This window comes from Schistocerca piceifrons, chromosome 1, assembly GCF_021461385.2.
Source record: "Schistocerca piceifrons isolate TAMUIC-IGC-003096 chromosome 1, iqSchPice1.1, whole genome shotgun sequence".
Classification (NCBI taxonomy): domain Eukaryota; kingdom Metazoa; phylum Arthropoda; class Insecta; order Orthoptera; family Acrididae; genus Schistocerca; species Schistocerca piceifrons.
Genome location: NC_060138.1, coordinates 53,082,545 through 53,104,814, shown reverse-complemented (window position 1 = coordinate 53,104,814; position 22,270 = coordinate 53,082,545).

Here is a 22,270-nt window from a genome sequence, read left to right as displayed (position 1 = left end):
TTGTCTCACCGAGTCGGTAACACCGAACGTCCTATAGCCAATTGGACAAGGAAGCGTTGGCTATTGGGTTCGGTGTCACAAAATTCCATCACTACCTCTATGGTAGACCATTCTATTTAGTAACAGATCACAAGCCCCTGACGTCACTGTTTCATCCGTCTAAACCAGTTCCTCAGCGGACAGCTCAGAGACTACAAAGTTGGGCTCTTTTGTTATCACAATACCAGTATGAGATACTGTATCGCCCTACAGCTCAGCATGCAAACGCTGACGCGCTTTCTAGATTGCCGATTGCTGTGGATGATGTCTTCGATTCCTCTGACGACTCTTGCCATCAGATTGACGCCGATGAGCATCAATCCCTCCGGGATTTTCCAATTGATTATCGTCAGGTGGCACGTGAGACAGCTACGGATCCTCATCTGAGTTTACTATTACGTTTTGTTCAACGTGGTTGGCCGTCCAAGGCAAAGTACATATTGGATCCTGTGGTTCGTCGCTATTATCCGCAACGTCATCTGTTGTCTGTTTCGCACGGAGTTTTGCTGTTACGCACCGAGAATGACCAGCTTCGTGTAGTGGTTCCCCAAGTGCTCCAATCCAAGGTCCTCGACTTGTTGCATCAAGGTCATTGGGGAGTGGTCCGCAGCAAGCTGCTTGCCCGCCGTCATTGTACATGCATCGGCATTGATAAGCAGATTACGCAGATGTCTACAGATTGTTCGACGTGTGCCGAACACCAAGCTGCTCCGCCTCAACGCTATTTTGAGTGGGCACGCCCTGCCGGTCCCTGGCAGCGAGTACATATTGATTTCGCTGGTCCATATTGGAATTCTCGTTGGCTCATCGTGATAGATGCATTTAGTAATTTTCCGTTTGTTGTGTCCATGCAGTCTACAACGTCTGTACAAACTATACAGGCGTTGACTTCAAATTTTGGTATTGAGGGTCTTCCAGAAGTTTTAGTGTCTGACAATGGTCCACAATTTACCTCTGCTGAATTTGAAAGTTTTTGTTCTGCCAATGGCATTCGCCATGTTCTTACTCCGCCGTTCCACCCTCAATTGAATGGTGCAGCGGAACGTTTTGTACACACATTCAAGGATCATATGGACCGCCTTCGTGCTACGCACTCTCGTCAGTAGGCCCTCATCACGTTCCTGTCGTCGTACCGGACCGCGCCACGCGACGGCCCTTCGCCTGCGGAGCTTCTCCACGGCCGTCGTCATCGCACCCTACTACGGTTGTTGCACCCCCCGGATCTACCCGCCGCTTCTGAGCATCGCACGCGTTTTCAGCGCACCGACGCCGTTTTTTCAGAGTTTATCACGGTCGCCGTCGTTGGGAACGTGGTACCGTGATAAGTGTCGAGGGTCGCGGTTTTTATACTGTTCAAGGTGCTACTGGGGTGCACAGGAGGCATCAGAAGCAGTTGCGCCGCGCTGGCCGCCCGGATTCTGCCGCTCGTTCTTAGTCCACAGATTTGGTCCGCGGCGGGTTCCAGCCGCGCCTTCCGACTTCGCTGCCGCCCCCAGGGCAGCAGCAGCAGCCGTCGCCGCTACCACGCCGACAGCCCGTCCCGTTGATGCCTCTCGCGCAGCTTCATCCGGGAGCGCCCCAGGTGGTCGCTCCGGCGCCTGCGGTCCCTCTTCAGTCGCCACCGCCTTCGGAGCTGATGGACGTCGACCCCTCAGCCGGGCCGCCTTCCCAAGCGGTGGCTGTGCAGCCTGTCCTGCAGCCGCTTTCCTTGGGTACCCCCAAGGAGTCTGACACCACAGCGCCTTGTCCGGCGCCCACTCAGCAGCCGTCAACGCAGCGTCAGGAGACGCTGCATCTCTTCGTGGGTCCCGACGAGCCGTCGCGTCCAGTACCAGAAGCTGCGCCCGTGGTCACAGGCGTGCACCCTGACCTCGGCTTTCAGTCGGTGTTTCCCGAGGCCACGCGCAGCCAATGCTGGTGTGCGGACCGGGGACTGCCACCGACAACAGTCTCCGCCCCGGTCTCTTCTGCTACGCCTGCGGCCAGACCCCCTCTCTCTTATGTTAGAAATAACTGTGAGAAGGAAAATGGAACCTCACATTTTCGCAGCACACCGTTTCCTCTCTTGGAGTCGGTTTTCACAGAGGAGCTGTTGCCTGAATGCATATTAGGGTTAAAACCTGAGGCTAGGTAAACAAGGAGTTTTCTAGACATTTTAAAACATCACTGCTATAGCTTCACTGTCGCACATATTATAAATGAAACGTTTTCCCTCTTTCAAAATTAAATATCCAATATATTCGTAGCCTAACGCTTATCAGAGTATTGTTCAAAAATCTGGATGAAATTCGATCACGCCCTTTTCGAGATGTTTCGTAACAACGTCAAACATCGAGGTGTTTTCATAGAGTAGGTTTCCTGCAGACATTTGTACATCATACATAACACAAACCATGCAGCCTACATCCGCTCAAGTAAAACTTTGAAGTAAATCTGTCAATAGCTTTTCGAAGAACTTTAGGAGAATTCTGACATTTGATAATCCTTCTTTTTACATACTAGTATTGTTATATCCTAGCCAGTAATGCCACCAGAGCCCGCTGCCAAAAGGTTGGCAGCATCAAAGTCCGGACGCCGTCCGCATAAGCAGCGCCAGCGAGACAGGAAATCGCCGCAAGTCTGCGCGCGCCACCGCTGGCTTCTGGTTTCTTAAGCGCTGGAGTCGCGAGCGCTAGGACAGTTCTGTATTCGCCGCTCAGTTGTATACTCGCCACCGAATTGTGTACTTGCTAGTCAGTTGTGTGTTCATCGCAGCAGAGTTGTTGTTTGTCGTCAGCCGACACTGACCTAGCCGCTCCGACTCGAACTAGACAGATCTCTGTAGACACGGAGTTCACTACTGTGTTTCTGTATCTTCGTTAATAAAGATAAGTACCGACTTTTATTTAATCAGAGTGTTTGGGTTTTCATCTTTCTGTTTACTGTTCCAGCGGAACGGTCGGCCCGCTATTAAATGTGTGGCGGTGACTTCGTAAGCCGTTTCTACAGCGAATTGTTTGTCGTTACGAACGCCGCCACAAAAAGTATAGATTTATTCTGTGTATTTTAGTTTTTCGTTGTGATATTACCTTGTGGCTCTTAAGGGTTTTAGTATCACCCTGTTTATTTTTCTCTCATTGGAGTTTCTTATATTGTTGAGCCACGAAACAATTGTGGATTCTTTAGGGTACGTTTCAGAGTGAACCAGTTATACTGTTAATAAACTATGAGTACTCCTTTTGTCTCACTGAACATTTTTTGGTGGTATTATTTTGTATATCGTTATTACTGTATGAGAATGATTAAGGTTTATCTCGTAGTTCTTGTGCTCTTTTAAACTATCACCAGTGGAAGCATTTTACTTAGTACTTTAGTGATATAGTTCCGTAATAATACTGTTAAATAGTTTCACTGCTAATGTACAACTGCGCATTCGTAACCATCGGCCACTGCCGCTTCGTTGCCAATTGGCTCGTAAACACCGCTGTATCATTTACACGTCCTCCTTGCTTTGTGCGTCACCTGTTACTTTGGGCTCAAGGTAGGAGAATTCCTTAAGTCGTCTACTTTGTAGTCACCAGTTTTGATGCTACGTTTATTATTAACTTCATTTCTGCATCTCCTGACTGGTTTCGTCTTTCTCCGGTTTACTCCCAGTCCACACACTACACTCAAATTATTTTCACGGTAATCAGCTTCAGAGACAATAATACCTAATTGAAATACACAGAGGCAAACTTATCATGATCCAAGAACAACAACAATACGAAAATGTAAGACAATCTACAGGGAAGATTTATGCGTTGTCGGAAAATACACATGTAATTAAAAGACAGTCGTGACTGTTAGTTTCCGTTGTTACTCCGTCCTGGCTACTTCCATTTCGGAACTACTTTGCTTCTATTAAAGAGTAGATAGTCTCCTCATATATAAACGAATTCAGATGCGTATATTATGGATGTTATTGACGACAAAGATTTGCTAATGCCGTTGAGGGAAAGTGGACTTAAATAACACGTGAATAATTAAGAGATAGTAACAAACACAGCTGAGGAAGTCAAATGTATCGCTATAGATGGTTATTAAGTCACTGTGCAAGCACGATACGGAACGACGAATCCTTTTACACCGATTTGAATTATTCCTGACCGACGCACTTTCTGTATTGTAGCAGCATATCACTTTCTGTGTGTTATTTATAAAGCTAAATACAGTAAATATTTTATGCGTCAGAAAACTGATTTCGAAACCACTGCTCTGCACTGAGTGGCAGCACAGTTTACTGTAAGTCCTGAAGAACACAACATTAAACAGTCGACTGGGTTCCATCTGGCGCCTTGCGAAGTTATATATGCACTGTATGTACATTTCTCAACAACGTTTTGCACCTCCCCTGCTACTTGGCTGTGGAGTGCAATTCGGTGCGACATTGCCGATTGTCTACGGTGCTCAGCCCGTCAACGCGTCCATTTCATGCATGCGGCATGTTGGGTTGGATGAAGAGCCAACACCGTGTTACTCGAGGAGGCCGAAATGCACGCGTGTTTGCTCACTCAGGCTGGCGTGAGGAGGGAAGAACTATACTGATGTGAGGTCTGGAACATGACAAGGAATTGAAATTAAGAAACCGGACTTAATTAGCTCGATACGTCGCTCTTGACGGTACATGAGTAAGAATATTATCTGTTCAGAACACATAGTAACTGAATATGGTGCGTTACTAGGTCGTAGCAAATGATGTAGATAAGGGCTATGCTAAAGTGTCGTCTCTGCAAATGAGAGCGTATGTAGTCAGTGAATCATCGCTAGCAAAGTCGGCTGTACAACTGGGGCGAGTGCTAGGGAGTCTCTGTAGACTAGACCTGCCGTGTGGCGGCGCTCGGTCTGCAATCACTGATAGTGGCAACACGCGGGTCCGACGTATACTAACGGACCGCAGCCGATTTAAAGGCTACCACCTAGCAAGTGTGGTGTCTGGCGGTGACACCACATTCCTCCCTCGCAAATCGGCGAACGGTTGTGGGATAAGGCCTCCGCCCACCGTGGGGAAGACCCCATGTTGACGTATGCGACAAGGTGGGGATCCTAACCACAGGCACTGGGCCACCTGCACCCTGCCATTCGGACCGCGGGGAGCTAAGGAACGCCTGAAAACCTACCCCAGCGTGCACGCCAGCGTGCGGTGTATGCGCCCGTAGAGAGACAGGATGGGCCGAAGGGTCGACCTCCTTCGGGCCGACGGGCGAAGACGACATATGGTCCGGAGCGGGCGAGAGTTCCATGTCAGAGGACAACAGGTCACGAGGAGAGATCGGCGGCGCGTGACCCAGGGGGGCGCCCGGCGGCTGCAACGACGAGTCCACTGCGGGCGTCGCCGGCGGGAGAATAGGCGGCGGCGGCGGCGGTGGCGGCGGCGCGTCGCCATAGGGTAAAATGGAAGGCAGCGTCGGTAACACCTGGGGCTGAAGCTAGTCAGTAGATGGGTCCCCATGGTGCTGATCGGACGGCACCGTCGCTGAAAGCAGACGTGGAGCCGCAGATCCCGTGCGACGACAGAGGCGTAGCTGATTGAGATGCCGGCGCTCCTCCCCAGAGGCCCCCAAAACCAAATACATAGCGCGTCCGAGGCAGCGAAGAATGCGCCCTTAGAGCCAACGACGTGAACCTCGATAGATGTGATAGTACACAAGGTCGCCTGGGGCAAAAGCAGGTGTATGCCGCTGCACAGGAATCGGATGCGGCAGATGTAGCAAAGACATCAAGGTTCGATGAGGGCTACCGTGGAGCAACTCAGCCGGCGAGCGACCATCTCGGGGCTGAGAGCGATACGAGGACAAAAAGAGCAACAACGCGTCCTCCCGAGAATGAGACTCTTTCAGCTTCAACATCTGTGACTTGAAAGCCCTGACCAATCGTTCAGCGGCACCGCTCGACTGTGGCGAAACGGCGCGGACGTCAGATAATGAATACCTTTGGCCTTGCAGAATGACTGTAATTCTGCGGACACGTATTATGGGCCATTGTCGGAAACAATTGTCTGTGGAAGACCTTCAATGCAAAAGATAGCAGATAACGCTTGGATGGTGGCAGACGATGTCGTGAAAGACATCCGGACAACAAAAGTAAAATTACCGAATGAATCTATCAGAACCAACCATCGAGCATTCCAGAAAGGACCACAAAAATGGATGAGTAAGCTTTGCCAAGGGAAAGTGGCTTGTGGCCATGCAAAGAATTTCCGCGGTGGTGCTGATTGTTGTTCGGCACACACCATGCAAGAAGAGCACATATTCGTAATCGCGGCATCGATTCCGAACCAAGTACACTGCTGACGAGCAAGTTGTTTCGTTTTCAGTACATCCCAATGTCCTTGGTGGAGAAGCTTTAAGACAGGACTGTAACGAACGTGGGACCACGACACTGGACTGATCATTATGAGAACGCAACAGCAAACACCACGTCGAACAAAAGGTCTCTCCTTGTGAGCAAAAAATCGGCGAACCAACGGGTCCCCGATCCGTGACTTTGACAGGGGCCATTACGTAGCAACAAAACGCAGAACGGTAGCAAGGACAGGGTTGGCAGCTGTGGCTGCAGCTGCACGACGAAAATCAATCGGAAACGATTCGACCACGTCATCGGTTTCCGAATCAATGAACTTGCAAACAAGTTCGGAGGAATCGAATGCTCTATCCCCAGCAACAGGCAAACGGGACAACGCATCGGCGTTTTAGCAGTGGACCGATACAAGATATCGTAGCGGTACTGCGAGAGGAAAATAGACCAGCGAATGAATTTCTGTGCTGTACGTGGAGGTACAGGCTTGGAAGGATGAGAAAGCGATGTCAAAGGTTTGTGGTCTGTGATTATGGTAAAGTGATGACCATACAAGAAGTCATGAAACTTTGTAACACCAAATACGAGAGCCAATGCTTCTTTCTCGATCTGTGAATAATTTCTTTGCGCAGACGATAGCAATTTGAACGCAAAGGCAATAGGGCGATCGTGCGAGCCATCTTTGTGATCAAGCACAGCACCGATTCTTCCAAAATCAACAAAAAGGGCTTCTGGGGATTGAATGGGGTATGGCAAGTGTTGGAAAGAAAAGCCGATTTCAACCGGCGAAAGGCGCGTTCGCATTCGGTCGTCCAGACGAACGGAACCTCTTTACGGTGTAAGCGATGAAGCGAAGCTGAAATGGAAGAGGCATGCGGCACATATCTGTGATAATAAGTGAATAGTAACTGATTTTTCCCAGCACACTCAGTAGCTGCTTCAAATTCTGCGGGGAAGGCAAGTCTTGTATGGCACGCAGGTGCGTGGGACTGGGATGTATGCCTTGGGCATTGAGTACATGGCCTAGGTATGGCAAGACAAGAGCAAAAAACACACATTTGTCCTTCCGTAAGCAAAGACCATTTTCTCGCAAGACCTGAAATAATGTTCTGAGATTGGCTAAATGTTCTTCTTCCGTCTTTCCGGAGATCACAATATCGTCCAGATAGTTTGCTGCAGTAGGGACCAACGCACAAACAGTTTGTAGATAGTGCTGAAACAATGCAGGGGCGGATGCACACCCGAATGGCAGTCGTTTGAATTGATACAAACAAAGATGCTTGTTAACCACCAAAACGTGTTGGGATTCTTCGTCCACCAGTATTCGCAAGTATGCGTCTGCTAGGTCCAACTTCTAAAAATATTTGCCTGGGCACAGTTTGTCAAAAAGATCTTCCGGGCGGGGTAAAGGAAAAGTTGGAATCACAAGTTGTGGATTCACTGTTGCCTTGAAGTCCACACAAAGTCTCAATTTTCCTGAAGGTTTTGGCAAGATTACTAATGGTGATGCCCACAGAGAAGCCTGCACACGTTCAATTACACCTTGTGATTCCATATCGTGTAATTCTTTTGCGACCTCATCAGGCAATGCGTGGGGAACATTGCGCGCTCTGAAGAATTTCGGTAGCGCGTTTACTTTCAGTTTCAAATGTGCTTTATAGTTCTTAGCGCAATCGAGGCCCGGGGAAAAATGTCTGCAAATTCTTCACATAGACGTGAAACACTGTCTGAAGCGCCAGTCTGGTTCACGGGTAGGACCTGAATGACTATAGACAAGTTAAACAACTTAAATAAATCCAAACCAAACAAGTTCACTGCAGATGAAAGAACGAAGGACGCTGCACTGTCCTAACACAGGGATCTCTTGACCTGAATTGCTAGTTAACTTAACATTTGTGGCTCGCAACGGAGGTGTGCCTAGCAGTTTGTAAGTGTCGTGATTTATCATTGAAACTGCAGCTCCGGTATCGAGCTGGAATGGTATCACTTTGCCCGTAATGTCCAAGTCTACAAAAAGTTTATTGTCCTGCTGACGACCTGAGCGACTCTCTCGTGCAACGTGAACTGACACTGGTACAAAATCACTTGGCACTTGACAGGTGTGCCGGGCAATGTCGACGCACACTATTTGTAGGACGAACACAGTCACTGTTAGAGAGAGTGGCACTGGGCGGGGTGGAATGAATGACATGAGTTTCCATGGGCGAAGTTTCACGAGCCTGAGTATCCTTGGTTCGCTTCCGATTCCAGCGCAAAGCAAAAGGCCTGGAATGGTTTTGAGGTTTCGATCTGAGCTTTTTCTGGCATACACTCTGAACATATCCTTTTTTATTACAGTAAAAGCAAATAGCTTGGCGTAACGGGAAATTCTCACGCGAATGTCTAGTAGAGCACCGCAGGCATGATTTAGGCACTGCATTTGCTTGCTGGCGCGGCACACGTGGCTGAGAGCCTGGATGCCGCGAAACGGCCGGGCGTGAGGGCTGTTTACGGCTCCGTGCAGCTCGTCGGGCGGGCCCGTTAACCTCACACACAGCCCGCGAAGTTTCTAATGATTCCTGAGCAAAGTCAAGTGTGTCCTGCCGATCCAATATGTCCTTCACTTGTTGAAGGGAGGGATTGACTAGCATCAAAATCTGTTCCCTTATATACGAACATCAGAAACGTTCTGTGCAATTGCATCACGTACCATAGTATCTGAATATGGAAGTCCACATTGACACCGAAAAACACAATCCGTAGTAAGGCCTTGCAAGGTTGCGACACACTCCCGATTAGTCTGACTGGCCGTATGTTTTGTACAAAGAAGGTATACCGTTTCGCAACTACATTGACTGATTGTTTGAAATATGCTTGTAATCCACACAAAATTTCGTCGTAGGACAGAGTTGCTACGTCGCGTTGGGGAAATAATTTGTCTATCACATGGTAGGTTTGCACACCGACAGATGTCAAAAGAAAAGGCTGCCGCTCGTTACCTTGAATTCTGTAGGCGGCGAGATGGAATCCAAATTGGCATGACAACTCCGTCCAGCTTTCCAGTGCAGAATCAAAAGGTCTGAAGGTCGGTGCAACTGCTTATTGTGGCTGTGTTAGCGGTGGAGCGGCGGCTGCCGCATCGTTTTGCATTGCACGTTGACCCCGGACAAGCTGTCCAAGGGCATCTAGTAAGGCCCGCGTCTGCTGATTCTGTAAGCGATAAAACTCGGACAGTACATCTGGAGATTGTGGCGAAGCCATGACACAATTAAATCAGAGCAGTGGCAATGACAAATGTCAGTATAGTTAAGAACACCGTTTTCACTCGTCACCAATGTTGTGTTGGCTGAAGAGCCAACACCGTGTTACTAGAGGAGGCTGAAATGCACACGTTTTAGCTCACGATGGCTGGCGTGAGGAGGGCAGAACTATAATGACGTGAGGTCTGGAACATGACAAGGAGTTAGAATTCAGAATGCGGACGTAATTAGCTTGATGCTTAACTTTAATCCATTAATGACGAACGTCCCTCTGGACGGTACATGAGTAACAATATCATCTGTTCCGAAGACATAGTAACTGAATATGGCACCTTGCTAGGTCGTAGCAAATGATGTAACTGAAGGCTATGCTAAACTGTCGTCTCTGCAAATGAGAGCGTATGAAGACAGTGAACTATCGCTAGCAAAGTCGGCTGTACAACTGGGACGAGTGCTAGGGAGTCTCTCTAGACTAGAACTGCCGTGCGGCGGCGCTCGGTTGGAATCACTGAAAGTGGCGACACGCGGGTCCGACGTATACTAACCGACCACGGCCTATTTAAAGACTACCACCTACCAAGTGTGGTTCCTGGCAGTGACACCACACGGCATGCAAGCATTGTCACTCTGTGGCTACGAAGACAGTCAGGAGGGGAAGTCTTCCACCTACCCCATCCAGCCATTTAATCACCACTGTGAGACTCTAAACATTGGAGATCTACCCCAGGAATGGAGGGCAATTAAAATCACTCCCCACTCTTATTAACACAAAAAAAATTATCAAGAAAGAGTCTTGGTAAGTAAGTTTATTTATGGCAATTATGTGAGTAAGTATAAAATATATATGGTATACAGCTATGAGTATGAGAACAAACAAGAAACATTAATGCATAATGACAGATCGGTACTTCGCGAGATATTCTGATTGAAGATAATGAATAAACACCATCTCCAGAATACTCATTATGTGTGATGTTGTAAAACTTCATAAGAACTATCTTACTAACTTACTGGAGTATAAATCGATATATATATATATATATATATATATATATATATATATATATATATATATAATATAAATTAATAAGATCGCTTTTGATAAATCCAAGTTTCAAAAATATCTCTAATGGAAAAGATATATAGGTCATGTTTGTTTTTACTTTACTCCTGTTCTTACTATGTAAACAGGTATCTATTCCACCTTTTATTACACTTCAACGTGCTTAGAGAAAACAAACACCTTAGTAACTACAAGGCAATTCATTGCAGAATGTGGTCTTATAACAGTATATTTTGTACACAAGCATTAAATGTTTTCATATGCTTTTAAGCAGTATTATTACAGATCCTAGGTCCGAAAAAATTCTGAGCTGATTATAAAACACAGTATGATGTAATTATGCTGACCATTTTCTTAATTAATGCAATCGATGTCAGTGTTCTTAGGATTTTATAAGTGACTATGCATTATTTTGTTATGATGGAGTTTTCGCATGGTGCGAAACATAGCTCACTCGTCTGTACCTAAATCCAAGGAAGATTCAATTTTCTCACGTGGTGTCACCTTCAGAGACGTTGATACCTTTGGGGTCTGCACGCTGGAGATGTTTGATGATATCAACGATATCTGTGCCAAGATGGATATATGCATCTATGGCAGATATTTATTTTTCAGTGCTAACTTAATAAAAACGCGCAAAATAATTTCCATGGTTCCTATAGCACGTCGTCTCATCATAGATTACTCACAAGACAATTTTCGAACTATTTTAGAATAGGATATGGGACTCTATTATGCTGAGTAGGAATATATACACTGTTTTTACATATAACAATAGATGCATTTGGCTGCCGAGTAGTGAATCTTATTAGTAATTACTCTTTAAAACGAGCGCGCTTTGGTCCTCACACTAATTAATTCATTATTGTAATTCAATCCACAGTTTAGTGCACACTCTAACTGCTATCAGTCACTTCCCATATCTCAGTCCAGAGAATGGGTAAAACTCACAGCATCTCTTCTACGAAAACAGGCTGGAAAACCATTTGGTATGCTGCTAAAGTTTAATGATAATGCATTTCCGATCTCTTGATGGAAATGCTTCTGGTTCTATGTTTCTCAGAGTAATTGTCAGCTTTGGTCTCGCACTGTATTCTGCACCGTATCTTGAGAAACCTGTGATCTTGTAAACCTCGGTCCTTGCCTCGCTTCCCTCGTCTAAAGCGTCGCCTCCTGTGGTTACACTTCTGTGTATTATTTTTGAAGCGTTTTCCTCTCGAAAATATTGACCAGCCATTACAACAGTAGGGATGCCATAGGTTTCTAGACATTTCTACGTTCTGCTCACATCCATTTACATGCATTGCAACTTACAACCAAATACAGTATCCAACTGACCTTCTTAAACATTTCCAGTTTCAACCACAACGAAAGCTATGTACCTTCCCACAAAATAATCTAATTTAAAATAATTAATTCGGCAAATGTGACCGTCCTTCCATACGCTTCAGAGTCCCCATGACCTGTTACTCCGCTTGACTATTTTTAATTCCCTGCCTCACATTCCTCCTTCCACTCGTTGCTGTTGACAAAACACCTTTTCGTTCAAATGTAACAGATTTTTCTTTTAACAGTGAGACATGTCCATCTTGCCGCCTCCACTTAAGACTGATTTCTTTCATTTCGTAGTTCCGCATTAACAAAATTTATCACCGATCTGCAAGCGACACCAAAGTATCAAAATACACAGCAATTAGGCACAATTAGTTTTGCCGATTAATGTAAGTAAATCATGCTGCACATTAGTTGACATTCATTTTAGATTAAGACATGAAAGTAATAGAATAAATTTAAATGAATGGCTACTTACAAAATTTATTATACGTTTCAACTAAACATTTGACTACTGTAAAGTTGTTTGGTGATAAGAGCAGGACTGAAAATGTGACTGTTACAGCAGTAGCATACCGACCGTACCTCGAGAACATCTTTCTGCAGCAGGCAGGAATCAACAGAATGGAAAGACCTGTGGCATCTGCTGACGTACATAACTGGGCCTGTTTGGGACAAACCGAATCCCGTAACGTGTTGTTGCAGAAAACCATCCTGCACACATGTTAGCTTCAGGAGGACCACAGTCGAATATCATAACTAAATCGAGTGGGATAATTTGGAGTGGCTAGTGGAAGGGATGCCAAGCAGAATCCAAGCATGCTATCATGCTCGGAGTGGAGCAACACAGATCCGAATGTTACGAAGCAGCAGAGCTTCTGAGTCGTTAGGCCGCGTCATATTCCTCTATGAACTTCTTCATTGCCTGAGATTTCGACCCGTTTGCAGGAAATTTCTGCTGTTCCCAGATGGATGATTCAGCTATCCAGAAGTAGATCTCAGCAGAGTGAACGTTACGTTCAACACTAACGAGGTTTCAAAAGGAATACAACACAGCATGACGATTCAGAAGGTTTCGTTATCAGTGATAACAGCTTCGTAAGTCTGCAGACCCACAGAACAAGATGTGAAAGCTTCCGAAAACCCGACGTATGAGGATACTGGAACTCAGGCGAAAGAATCGTCTTTGGCAGTCAAGCTCAGCGGTAAATGCGAGCATGCACTTTAGTGACAGTCAATTTGTCAAAACAGACAGACGTTTCAAGGGCGAAGCGGCTTCATGACTTGTGAAACTTTTATGATTCCATACGTCTAGTAGTCATGAAAGATGAAATTCACTGAGAACGGCAAAAATAATTTATCGGAAGGCATTTAAAAAAAGCAATGCAACACTTTTTTCCCTGAAAGCAAGTTGGTTTTGACAAGCTGCGACATCGTCGGGAAAAAACAGTGACCCGTATATGTAATAAGTTTCCTTTAATTTACGTCTATGGTCACAAACTTTTTGTTAACAGATTACCGGTTTCGGTCTTTAATGACCATCATCAGATTTGTTTCATAAAAACGAAGTCCTAATGTACTGCAGCCATAGTGACATCGTCAAATGTTAAATTCAGGATCAGCACCAGCATCGTCAAATACATATAAATAACATCACATGTACAAGTCATGTTGTCAATGGTACTACTCATTAGGAGTTCGTTTTTATGAAACAGATCTAATGATGGTCATTAAAGACCGAAACCGGTAATCTGTTAACAAAAAATCTGTGACCACATACGTAAATTAAAGGAATCTTATTACAAGTATGTTTTATTCAGGATTCCAAAACACGGTATTATTCCCCATTCTTTTGGCTAATAAACCCTGTTTTTCAACATAGTACCCAATCAACGCACGTCACCGTGCTGGCAGGGCCTGTATGCTCACATGGTACCACTCTACTGGTGGACGTCGGAGCCAACGTCTTACTGCATAAATAAATCCCTCACCATCCACTTACTGATTCCCGCGGATTGGTTTCTTCATTGGGCCGAATGGATGGAAGTCAGAAGGCGAGAGATCCACACCGTAGGTTGAATAAGCAAGAATAGACCACTGAAGTTTTGTGAATACCTCTCAGGTGCGCAGGCTTCGCTGAGGCCTTGCGTTGTCATAGTGAAGGAGAAATTCGTTTCCATTTTTGTGTCGAGGAACACGCTGAAGACGTTTCTTCAATTTCCCGATGGTACCACAATAGGCTTCAGACTTCATCGTTGAACATGACGGAAGACATCAAACAGAACAACCCCTTCCTAGTCCCAGAAGACCGTCACTATTAATTTACTGCTGCGGGTGTACCACTGAACTTCAGGAGTTGTGTGGTGCCACTCAATAGATTGCCATTTTGCTACTGGTTCGAAGTAATGAACCCATTATTCACTGTCTGTATAGATGTTCGACAAAAATTGGTCACGATCGGCCTCGTATAGTGCAAGTAATTCTGCACAGATGGTCCTTCGTTGCTCCTAATGGTCCTCTATTAGGCGGCGACGATCCCAGCGTGCACTCTCCTTAGAGTACGCAACTGTCAGAGGCGTGACTCATCGCCACCAACAGAGACGTCCAGTTGAGACGTGAGGTGTTCGATTTTGATCCATCGACATCCTCGACTTAGAGTCATTAAATGTATACGCCATTGTGGATATGGACAACCATCAGCTGTAGAACGGAATAACGAAAACGAAATTCGTGTCGGATCGGGACTCGAACCGGGATTTCCCGGTTACCACGAGCGGTCACCTTACCATTTGTCTATCTGTGTACGACTCATGGCTAGTCATACACTTCCATATGTCGCCAACCACCCGTTCACAACCCGTACTCGTACATCTATTATGCATGCTTGTCAGAAGGAACTGAGAATAACACGGGCACTGCAATATCGAGTGAGAGTGACTGCACGTTCCAACATTGCAGGAGTCATAGCTTTGTGCAGCCGGCCTGCGCGCGGGAGATCTGACAGGTTTGCACCACCTTACTGTGATGATGACTGACTTCTCGTCCGACGACTCATCACCGAGCGAGGTGGCGCAGTGGTTAGCACACTGGACTCGCATTCGGGAGGACGACGGTTCAATCCCGTCTCCGGCCTTCCTGATTTAGGTTTTCCGTGATTTCCCTAAATCGTTTCAGGCAAATGCCGGGATGGTTCCTTTGAAAGGGCACGGCCGATTTCCTTCCCAATCCTTCCCTAACCCGAGCTTGCGCTCCGTCTCTAATGACCTCGTTGTCGACGGGACGTTAAACACTAACCACCACCACCGACGACTCATCGTGCTTTCGTTCACTGCCAGGTCTCCGTAGACATTCTGCAACCGCCTATTACTATCTGTGATGCTCTGGTTTTTCGCCAAAGGAAATTCAATGACATCTCTCTCCTTAGAACCCACTTCCTTCACAGACGCAATTCTGCAGGGAATATTCCACGACGTCAAATAATAACTATGCGTGTTTTCAACCGAAACTATCCGAGGAGAAAAATTTATTGAACACCCTTTGTGTATTACCCGGAACGAGTTGCAGGCTGCCTCTTGGGGCAACAAAAATTTAATTTTCAGTATTTCGCTTTATTGGTGATGGAATTTAAAAACTTCACATTCTGTCATAATCTCCTCATTAGGACGTGTAATCTAATGTTAAACATTTAACACAATAAACAAGTATCACAGACACTGTGTGCTTCTCTTGAGGCAGTGTAGTTGACGTCTCGCAAATACTAGGTATTCGTTCGTTCACTATTTGTGGATTTCTTAACAGCTTCCAACAAACTTCGCACATAATTTCAAACCATTAAGATATTTGTTGTCCCTCACACGTCCCACAAAATGATGAACGGGAAAATGTTTATCCCTCGCTACATTTTCGCTGTTCTTCCAGCAAAACTTCAGCATCACAAAATAAATATTACTTCTTTACTACTCATTCTATTCGCAATATCATCGTACAACACACAGTTTGGGGTGTACGACATCATAAATATTGAGATGATTCAAAAATTAGTTATTACTTAAAATGGAGTGAAATGACCTAGAATATATTCTAAAGCATAATTTCAAATATTTTCTACATTATTTTCTTTTACATGCTTAACGTCAAATATTGAACAAATTAACTCATTTGTCAAGTAATCAGATGCTTGAAACTGTCTTATTCACGTGAGATAGGGGGACTTTAATGGTCACTTCTAGAATAAATTTCAGTGACAAAATCAGTATCAATTCGCCTACGAAATATACAGGGTGTCCCAGCTATCTTGTCCACTCAAAATATCTCTGGAACAATAACAGCTATTGGAAAACGACTTTCACCGGTATCAATGTAGGGCAGGGGCCCATGAATGTACATATTTGGAAACATTCTAAAACGAAAGCATATGTGTTTTTTACCACAAACTAATGTTTTTTTTAAATGGACCTCCCATATTTTTTCTTCAGCAATCCATAGCATGACAAAGCACATACACAATGGCGTTGATTGCATCGCAATATTCCCATTACATTCCGAGATATTGAGACGCGAAGTTGACGCTTGATACACCCGACATGCGCTGCTGGCGCACGTCCTGAGGCTCAGGCGTGAACCCCATGCTGCCCGTAATCGCGATGTGATTGACATGCGTAATCACACCTCCATACTTATCAAGAGGTGCGAAACGAATAATACGGTCTGCTGCCATCCTGCATTAACCTCGTACGTTCCAGCAGGTACTTATCCCATAGGCTAGGGGTGATGCGGTTCTGTAACATATCTGTGTACCGCAACGTTAGTCACAAAGTTAACTTCGCTTATCGTTAATCCGTTACTAAAAAGGTAATGCCGTTCAACGTTAAAACTTTACTTTGCTGTAGATCTACTGCAAGTGACAGTTAATCATTCACTCGTAATAGTAAAATTCATGTTGATGGTTTTAGTGAAACGAGCAAGTGGACTGAAGGTTTTACCGTTGTTTAGGTAAAAATGTTTTGATTTGGGAAGTTCAGGTAGGACATTGAAGATGAATGTAAACATGTTTAACCAATTAGTTTTATTATCACCTAAATATCAGTGTTATGTTTATCTAATGCGTTAAATGACAAATTGTTGCAAACAAATGTATCTTAACATCACTGGGTAAAATGGCCCTTTGTAGAAACTTCCACTGTGATACCAGCACTACATACTAAACATAGCGTTCACATCTCATGCTCAAAGTGATGCCCATTGGCTTGCATACATAGGGTCACTATGCGGATGAAGGATGCCCTACTTCGTGCTACTGTTTCCTCTTTGATGGCTGTACAAGCATCAATAATGCGTTGCTTCATGTTCTCTGGTGTTGTTGGTTCATGTTGGTAAACAGCATCCTTCACTGCTCCCCAAAGAAAATAACCCAGCGGTGTAAGGTCCGGAGGTCGGACAGGCCACCTAACTGGGCCACCTCGTCCAATCCACCTACCAGAGAACTTACGGTCGTCGTGCTAGTAAGGCGTTATGTGCAACGCATCCGTCATGCTGATACCACATGACCATTCTCCGGTTCATAGGTACCATGTCCAAGAGAACAGGAAGATTGTGTCTTATAATTCTGGAGTATTGTCTGCCATTTTGGATTCCATTTATAAAGAAAGCTCTGATAATGGTATCTCCAATAATCCCACACCAAACATTAACTTTCCACGGACGTTGATGCTCTACCTGACGGAGCCATTTTGGATTGTCTGCGGACTAATAATGCATATTCCTCATATTGATAATTCCTTTTTTGGAGAATGATGCCTCGTCGGTAAAGAGAACATCTGCAAAAAATTTTGGATTAGTCAGAAGTTTTTGCTGAACCCACCGAAAAAATGTTACCCTATTGCGGACGTCATTTCCATGAAGATCCTGGTGTAAATGAACATGGTAAGGATGAAGATTATGACGTTTAAGAATACGCTGTGCACTTGATTTCGACACACCAACTTCACGTTCAATTTGTCGTGTGCTGATTTGAGGATTCACAGCTATGGTAGCGAGCACAGCAACTTCAGCACGTTCATCTGTGCGTGTTCTAGGACGATGTCGAGGTCTTGGATTTAAGCTTCCCGTTTCACGTAGACGAGATGTGAGACGACCAAACATCCGGCGCGAAGACGATGGCTTGTCAGGGAATCGTCTTCTGTACAGTCGTTCTGCCTCAACAGCATTTCGTCCACTTACAACAGGGTACACTACAGGTATGTAGAGTAGGGTAGAAAACAGACATATTAACTTAATAATCATAATGTTCGCTAACAGTACTATCAACAAACAAGCAATCACATAACGTACACTCCTGGAAATTGGAATAAGAACACCGTGAATTCATTGTCCCAGGAAGGGGAAACTTTATTGACACATTCCTGGGGTCAGATACATCACATGATCACACTGACAGAACCACAGGCACATAGACACAGGCAACAGAGCATGCACAATGTCGGCACTAGTCCACCTTTCGCAGCAATGCAGGCTGCTATTCTCCCATGGAGACGATCGTAGAGATGCTGGATGTAGTCCTGTGGAACGGCTTGCCATGCCATTTCCACCTGGCGCCTCAGTTGGACCAGCGTTCGTGCTGGACGTGCAGACCGCGTGAGACGACGCTTCATCCAGTCCCAAACATGCTCAATGGGGGACAGATCCGGAGATCTTGCTGGCCAGGGTAGTTGACTTACACCTTCTAGAGCACGTTGGGTGGCACGGGATACATACGGACGTGCATTGTCCTGTTGGAACAGCAAATTCCCTTGCCGGTCTAGGAATGGTAGAACGATGGGTTCGATGACGGTTTGGATGTACTGTGCACTATTCAGTGTCCCCTCGACGATCACCAGTGGTGTACGGCCAGTGTAGGAGATCGCTCCCCACACCATGATGCCGGGTGTTGGCCCTGTGTGCCTCGGTCGTATGCAGTCCTGATTGTGGCGCTCACCTGCACGGCGCCAAACACGCATACGACCATCATTGGCACCAAGGCAGAAGCGACTCTCATCGCTGAAGACGACACGTCTCCATTCGTCCCTCCATTCACGCCTGTCGCGACACCACTGGAGGCGGGCTGCACGATGTTGGCGCGTGAGCGGAAGACGGCCTAACGGTGTGCGGGACCGTAGCCCAGCTTCATGGAGACGGTTGCGAATGGTCCTCACCGATACCCCAGGAGCAACAGTGTCCCTAATTTGCTGGGAAGTGGCGGTGCGGTCCCCTACGGCACTGCGTAGGATCCTACGGTCTTGGCGTGCATCCGTGCGTCGCTGCGGTCCGGTCCCAGGTCGACGGGCACGTGCGCCTTCTGCCGACCACTGGCGACAACATCGATGTACTGTGGACACCTCACGCCCCACGTGTTGAGCAATTCGGCGGCACGTCCACCCGGCCTCCCACATGCCCACTATACGCCCTCGCTCAAAGTCCGTCAACTGCACATACGGTTCACGTCCACGCTGTCGCGGCATGCTACCAATGTTAAAGACTGCGATGGAGCTCCGTATGCCACGGCAAACTGGCTGACACTGACGGCGGCGGTGCACAAATGCTGCGCAGCTAGCGCCATTCGACGGCCAACACCGCGGTCCCTGGTGTGTCCGCTGTGCCGTGCGTGTGATCATTGCTTGTACAGCCCTCTTGCAGTGTCCGGAGCAAGTATGGTGGGTCTGACACACCGGTGTCAATGTGTTCTTTTTTCCATTTCCAGGAGTGTATTTCCCGTCAACGTACATTCTCCACAGATCAGCAGCATTTCTACCATATCTTCATGTGTGTACATTATACTGTACAGTGTAAGTTCCATAACACAACGTTTATTCATAATGTGTACTACCTACGTCCCGTCACTAGATTACTCTGATGCACGACTACACTGGCAAGCGGTGTACTGCACGCCAAAGCAACAACAAATGGGATGCTGGGAGGGTGGTGGAGCACAGGAGTTTGCATGGGTCGGAAACCATAAACAAGGTGAAGTGGTAACTGTGGCGGTAGTGGGAATTACGTTGGACTCTTGACTAGGTAGAGCCAAGCCCAGCGCGACAGGTACAATGGGTCATATAACGCATTAGATAAACCTTCTTTTGGGTGTGCAGGATAAATAAGACAACCTGACGGGTGTACACCGAACGGTACTGGTTCATATTGTGTACGTAGATACGCAAAACGTGCAAGAGGGAAACCATTATGTCCTTATGAGAGTTGATGGCAGCAGGCCGTATTATTCGTTTCGGACCTCTTGATAAGTATGGAAGTGTGATTACGCATGTCAATCACATCGCGATTACGGGCAGCATGGGGTTCACGCCTGAGCCTCAGGACGTGCGCTAGCAGCGCATGTCGGGTGTTTCAAGCGTCAACGTCGCGTCTCAATATCTCGGGATGTAATGGGAATATTGCGATACAATCAACGCCATTGTGTATGTGCTTTGTCATGCTATGGATTGCTGAAGAAAAAATATGGGAGGTCCATTTAAAAAAAAAAAAAAAAAACATAAGTTTGTGGTAAAAAACACATATGCTTTCGTTTTAGAATGTTTCCAAATATGTACATTCATGGGCCCCTGCCCTACATTGATACCGGTGAAAGTCGTTTTCCAATAGCTGTTTTTGTTCCAGAGATATTTTGGGTGGACAAGACAGTTGGGACACCCTGTATAGAGCGACTTTGTCTTCTGTCTTACGTTACTACCTCAAGTCCAATTATGATAGGAATACTCTCTCGCGCCGATAATTTAGAGCTTGCAGCATGAACGTGTGCGGTTGTATTTCTGTTGAAGAACCAAACCCCTGCCACCTGAACATAGCAAGAGCACATTATCAGAAAGAGAAACTGTGGACACTGCCCTGACTATAATATCGCTTGTAGTTGGAGGAGAAATGACTTGCGTATAACCATCAGATGTAGCATCATACTTGTACTATATCAAGAACGAAGCAAGATCTAGCCAGTAGGAGATCAATTTAACGCTCAAGGTGTAGAGAATATGTGAAGTAATCGACGAAATTCAATATACGGAGATAAAGGCTTCGTCTTAATGCTACTAGTCGCAGTGTTATTGGTTATTCCCCTTGACTTTCATTGCGAAAACTTACAGCACAATTGGCATATTTTGCACTATTTGCGATCAGAAGGGGTACAAGAAACCTTCGAGTATCATTTGCTCTATTTCCCAAACTCACAAGCAAATACAGTATCATTAATTACAAATGGTTTCCATCCCCTGATATTCACTAAATAAATCTACAGTTTCCGCTTGACCGTGAGGTTTTTTTTTGTGATACGTTACAATACAGCATCACCGGTCTATTGCGGTCTAACTGTGTTGGTGAGGCAGTAAATTTCGTCCACAGAACAGTGACTGCGTCACTGCAATTCACTTTGGAGGTGTGGTGGTGGGACTTGTAGTACCGTACCACCCTCTGACGGTGACAGTACTACATCAGTCAGGCAGAAAAATTTAGCCTAACGTGGGCAGGTATGGTTGGAAAGTATTAGCAATTCATGTAATAGTTAAACATTTAGGATGCAAATTAGTTTTTGTATGTGGATTTTAATCTCTTCAATATACGTAATAAATGCTGAAATTCCGTAAATTAGATTTAGTTACTTATGACATTGTAACTAATGTTAGATGTGTTGTATTTCGCAAATGAAGCGTAAAATATGATTCCCGGTCCTTACGCCATGAACGCATCTTATCTGTAAGTACACACAAACGTAATAGCTTTTATTTTCCATCACGTGCCATTGCCAAAATTCTAATAAGTTGTCGTATTCAGAGTGTTGTAACTACCTTTCTGAAGTGTATATGATAATATCTTTGCTATACCCTGCAACTGCGTTTTGGTCTTCAGTTTGCATTTGGACACAGCGAAAGAATAAGCTGATGTTCATGAATGGAATGATTCTCAGTGGTTGGATGTTAAATAATACTTAAGTTATACAGTACGTAGTCCTCTCTCACGTGTTGTAAACACTTCGTTACTATTTGATACAGATTATAACTTCTGCTTTACCTTTGCGATATGACGAAAACAACGATCGAAATTATTCAGCAAGGCATGAACAGCCAGTATTGCTTTGATCTGCCTAGCGGAACATGAAAACGAGAGAATTATTACTAATATTCTTAACATAAGAGAAATTGTAAGAGTACGCTGATGGGGCCACAAATTATGACCGTCTGCTCTGTAGCTTGTTTGTCCGTCTTCGGAATGAAATACATCACTGGTTCTACGTATGAAGGATCCG